The following is a 6034-nucleotide window of genomic DNA, read 5'->3' on the forward strand; positions in this document are numbered from 1 at the left end:
GGATTTTAGAGTGTATCTGTCTTCTATAGCATACCCCCTTTTCTCTCTTCCTCTGCATCCTCTGTCACAGCTACAAATTTTCAAATGGTGGCACTTGCTCCTGAAATCTGTTCCTTCCAGAGCTCTGAAGCTGGCTTTATTTTATGCATCTCCTCCTACTGCTTTGGAACTCACAGAAAATATTTCTGTGGCTGTATATGTATGTGAACAGAAAATACACGTAGGCATAGGTTCAAGTTAAATAATTAAGCTTCCAAGTATTTATTTTATACTGATGTTTTAGCTTAGATGCATTGCTCCAAAAGCCGTTTTTTCTGTGGGCTGCATTCTTTATTCACTACTTGCTGCTGCTTTTTGTACCTGTGGATTATAGGTAAGAAAGGTACCAAAATGGTCAATGGAAATAGGTTTTAGGACGATAGCAGTGGGATTTACTACAGCTTCACAAGCTGAAAACCTGCATTCGACCTTTCTTAGTATAGGCCTCAAATATTTACCAATCTCAATCTTAAAAGCAGTTGGGATTTTTCCTTTATTCACCTTTACACTAAAGTAAAAACAATCTTTTGCTTTTGTCTGCGTAGGCGATTTCTTTACAGAGCCTTTCAGTTTAGTCATGTGTTACCAAAAGTGTTACTTCAGTTATTTTAGAGAAAGACATGCTATTAAATCAAAAGCAAATGAAATCTGATACACATTGAATGTTGTAAGCATCTGAGATGCTTTAATCAGTGTGTCAGAAGCTGCACTTCACAGAGTACAGTGAGCCGGGCTTATTAATGAGAAGCACATCTGGCTTGGCAGTTTGCCACATGAACAGCCTATAAGCACCTGAAAGGCTCCAGCAGTAAGATTTGATGGGAGATACTTTGGGCGAGGGTTAAGACTTACAGGACAAAATCTAACAAGGGACCCTGATCAGCCAGCCAACCTTCCTGGCACTTGTGAGCGTATGCACAAGCTCCCAGGAGAAGTGGTGAACACACCAACAGTTAAGCTATTTTAGATTAGAGCACGGAGAAATATATTAAGGAGTAATTCTGTAGTAACAGGAAGAGGGACGGCACCTTTTAGTAAGCCTTTTACATTGCACAGCTCTCCGGGCACTCTGCAAGTTTGGATTTCCTGACTGAGAAGCCCAGGAACAACCAATGGTCTCTTACCATTTGCATGATGCAGTGGTAGCGTCTTTAAAGCAGCAGTCTTCTGCCCACACCTCTCCCACTCTTATTGTTTATCTATTTTGGGAGACCTAATTATACATTAGAGTGGCAGGAAGGTCCCTCCAGTACGATCAGACCACGGGAAGTATGCCTGGGTAAAATAGGTAATTAATGTTGCAGTGAAAAAATACTTTTTGCTGTGGTGGGTAGGCTGCCATTACACAACCCGAAGGCCACCGTTGGTGCAATAGGCGTGAAGAGGTCAGAGTGAGTGCTCCGAGACAGCTGGTGGAAGTGGAGCTTGGGTCCCTCCTATGCCACCCCACCTCGTGCCCCTGGGGAGGCCACTCTGCCTGCCCTCAGGTTTACTCATTGGCAAAATGGGCTTTTTGTTTCCTTTTGGGTCACCTGCAGGAATCCGACCAGCCCAAGGTTAGCACCAATAGACTATTTCTCTCCAGATGTTCAGCTACTGAAAGACACAGATACCCCAAGGGCTTTCAAAAGTGATCAGTTCCTCTTTGCCGCTGAGGCAACTTCGGCACCTAGTGATGTTCAGATGCCAATGAGATACCATTTTTGCCCATAGGTACAGCTTTAAAATCCAATTTCATAAAATCAATCTTCCCTTACACTTCCTTCTGGCAAAACTACTCTTTTATTGGGTTCCTTTTCAGATATGTGAGATCACTATGTTAAGGAAGGGAATGCTAAAGGTCTGCTTTTAACTACATACGCATCTATTCGCTTTAGTAAAAAAGAAAACCTAGCCACAGACTGACTCCTCCAGAAGAGTTACCTAAAGATCCAGGAAGTAACACCCTTCCTGCTTGCTTTTGCATTTCATTAGGATTTCATTGAAGCATAGTACATGCCAGATCCTGGTAGGAACTATACTTCTTGAAATCAAGAAATATATCAGAAAAAATATGAATACGAAAACATGAAAAATATCAATGCGAAAAGCATTCTGGTACGATGCTTTTAGATCTTTCAGTTTTGACACTGCCCTTTTTTTGCGCCGCCTGTAAGTTTGATATTTCTGTAGCACTACGGGACTTGAGTTAAGAGTCAGTCTTGCAGTGGCCTTCATTTCACTTTAAGTATCAGAGTCCCCAGGGAGGAGCATGGCTGGAGGAGATTTTTAAAATGAAGAAACCTATCCTCAGATACGACTTAGAGCTTTGCAACCGAAACAATGGTCTCATTCCAAGAAGACAGGAAGGCCGAACCCAACCGTAGCTGAAACAGTGATCTCAAGCAACAGGACTATGTACAAAATAAGATTCTAGGTTTCTTCCACCTGCCAGTGGGGGGGAGAGGTCCTAAGTGTCCTGCTGCAGGATGTCTAGTGAAGTTAAAGGCATCACAGCAGCAAAACCCAGTACTAACAGCAAGGGGAGGCCCAGCCCATATTTTACTGAATTGTATTGCCAATTACAGCTGCTTCAGGCTCATGTGAAAAACACCCCAGAAACTAGCTTCACACAGAAAAGATTCACTCAGCAAGTAAAGCCTCCTCCACCTTCTCCCTTTTGCCATTCTTTGCTTTTTCCTTCGAGCCTTGTGAGCGCCCTCTTTGCTACCCACTTAGGATTGGGCTTTACTCTTGCGTACCCTACTATGTACAGAGGAGGTTCTTTCAGTCAGGTTTCCCAGGCTGAAGCTGCGATCTGGATTAAGAGGAGTTTCAGGCACAGAACGGTTTCTCCTGCGCTGATCCAAGTGCACCTGGTGAAGAGAGTGTTAACTTACTGTTGGTAAATAAACAAGCAGCAACTTGTGCAGGAGTTTTCATGTGCCGCTTGTTTGTATTTAGGATGTTTTTCCTCCTGGCTTTTTTATGTGAATCATGCTATTAATTCACTTGCTGAGCCTGTCAACAGCCCATATTATCTCATATGAAATAGTTACGCAAGTATCTGTATTAATTTAGCTAGCCTGAGGGGGACAGGAGCCACTTTCTCCTCTGTTGTCTTTACCGTGACTGGCATAGTGATGACATATACTTCCTTACTGGCGCTGTAACTAGCTTCATTTCATACTTGGTAATCACACTAAAAGCTGTTCATGTTTTGGTACTGTAGTATGCTTTCATTGCGAATGCCAACAGCAGCCTAGTGGTCCAAAACTTTTTGGTCATTTTCTTTATTCCCTGATTGCCCATTATTACTTGATTTGTGTTATTCTCCTAAAGAGCTGATACGAGGAAAATAGGGTATCATAATGGGCAAAGAAACAGGACTATGGTAGCATTAAGACAGCAACGTTATTAAACACAGCTGTAACTATGGTAGGGTGGTACAAGGTAAATCTTGCACCGTGCTCCAAACCAACTGGCTCTTCTTAACCTTTTTATCCAAATTATTTAACATTGTATGATCCACAGGAATAGTACAATACTGTTTGGCTTTCTAATACTACCCATAAATAACTATTCCTTCCTACCTACCTGCTGGGTGAGGGAGGAAGAATCATGGATTACATTTTAATTTTATGCAGTTGTACCTGCTGAGCTGTTTCTATGCCATTCAAAATCTCACAAAGTCCTAGAAGAGGAACCATCGTGCTCTATCAAAGCCAGAAGTATTTGATGCAGCTTCTCCATTCTTATCAGCATCTCCAGCTACTGTTTTGCAATTGCAGTGCAGGGTTTAGGGGCATCAGTTTCCGTATTTCCATGTTTGGGCTCCTTTTATTAAAGCTGTCAGTGTTTCTGGGATACTTTGATTTGTCCTACATCAAGTTCTACACAGCCTGATTCCCAATACCTAGTAAAAGGTCTGTACACCACATAGCACCTCTGCTTCCACTTAATGTGTAATATAATAAATTCTCTCTTTTCTACAAAGCTCAAGTCATAAGAAATGTCAGAGAAGCCTAAATCACCTTTTGCTTCGGTGAAGCTCTGTCTTGCTTGGTCAAAGTTAAATTAAAGGATATGTAATGGGTAGACCTTAAAAATCCTTATTCTCTTCAGTGTTGTCTTTGAACTCTTTGTCATTTGTTAATATAATGCTTGGATGAACCTTCAGGACAATAGCAGAGTGAGTATCAGCACTCACAGCTGATATTCAGCAAAACACACTATATAAAAAAGAAAAGCTAAATGAATATAATATCTAACAACTTAGCCTTAAAATACTGACCAAATAGAATTGCCCCGAGAAACTGACCCTAAGGTAAAGGTTCTGGAAAACGTCCTTATCCTTCACTTTTCCACAGTTCTGGTTGTCATTCTAAGTCTAACCTGCACCTACCTACTGTGCAACCTTAAAAGAAAAAATTCGTAACGAATTTGAGCGATTAGTCAAGGATTATTTTATTATCTACAAATACACAACCTGTGAAGCACAGGAAACCTTTAGTACTTCTTCACGCACAGCTAGTTCAAGTCAAAAGCCCTACTCTCCACTTGTTAGATACTATGCCTGAGTGACACCACTGAGGTGTGGGAGGTAGCACATTGGCTTTATATGACAGCAATTTCTTCCTAAAAAGCTCTGCTTCATCAGTCAATTGGTCACATACAGAAGCTAGCACTATATAAATAATCTTATAATTCCTAAAGGGTGCAAAAGTGCTATTATTGGAATCGGGTTGGAAAAGTGCTCCCTCCCCTCCAGCAAATCTGCAGTTTCTCAGCTCTGAAATACTTCCCTCTCATCAAACGTGCACTCCTGACCGACTTTCTCTTCATTTGCACACATGCCTACGCATTCTCACCCACCCTCCAGCCCAGTAATTTCATAAGCCTCCTTTTTATGGTTTTAAGAACAAAAAAAAGCAAACAATACAGGAAGAAACAAAAATTTTAGTGCTGCAATTCCCCTCACTCAAAATAGGTGATTCTTGTCTGTAATTATTGATATTTTTGTACTAAAAAGTTTTCTGCCAATTCATCAATCCATTGCAATATAGTCTGAATCCTTGTTCTGCACTTTTCTCATACTTTATGACTAGTCCTTCACCTTACACCATAGCCCAGCTACAACAGAAAAGGCCTGGGAAGGTTAATCAATGCCAATATTGCTGCAAGCACCGAAACCACCACATGCGTGGTTTGAAGCCTACCTACTCTTTGGATTTCAGGAGCATGAAGAGTAGATCATCAGGAAAAAAAGTGAGCACTTAACAAGACAGGCAGTCTAGCTCACACACCTTTTAATCACATGGAAGTTTTTTCAGGCGTTCTCAATAATGCAGAAAGCAAGATATATTTATCTTCAAGATTCTGTTAATATCTGTACCTATGACAGATAATACTGTAAGCTCAAAATCTAACAGATCTCCCCCTCCCCCCCCCCCAAAAAAAAAGTATAACAAATGATTTTTCTCTTAATTTTTCTCTTAAGTGGAGAGAGCATTAGAGGATGTCCATTTTCTCTGTTAGGTAGATAACTACAGTAATAAATGCTCAATTATCCAACCCTGATAAAGCATTTAAGGTCTTTCAGAAGGCTTCTGGACAATTCAGGTTTGCCCTGTTTTTCCTGGCTTACCTGACTCCAGCAGTCAGAGTACAGGTTTCAGATTTGATTGTGCTGAGATTTAACTCTTCCATCTTTTCTGGAAGCACTACCATCAATCACTTACATTTAGATGAGTACCATTTCTCTCCTCCTCCAGCTTCAAACATGCAGTTTCTCCAAGCTTCAGCACAAGGGTCATCCTTAGCTTAGTTTGCCCTGCAAGTTTATGTCATGGTTGAAGTTGGTTCCCACTTACATATATATGTATGTACGTATGTATAAGAAAAAATCACAGCTCAAACTCATGATCCCTTTGGGGGTGTGGGAATCGCAAAAGATTTCAGAAGAAATCTTGAACAGGCATGGTTCCAATCATCCCAAACAAGCAGGGAACAGCTA

Source organism: Struthio camelus, chromosome 1 (assembly GCF_040807025.1).
Source record: "Struthio camelus isolate bStrCam1 chromosome 1, bStrCam1.hap1, whole genome shotgun sequence".
Classification (NCBI taxonomy): domain Eukaryota; kingdom Metazoa; phylum Chordata; class Aves; order Struthioniformes; family Struthionidae; genus Struthio; species Struthio camelus.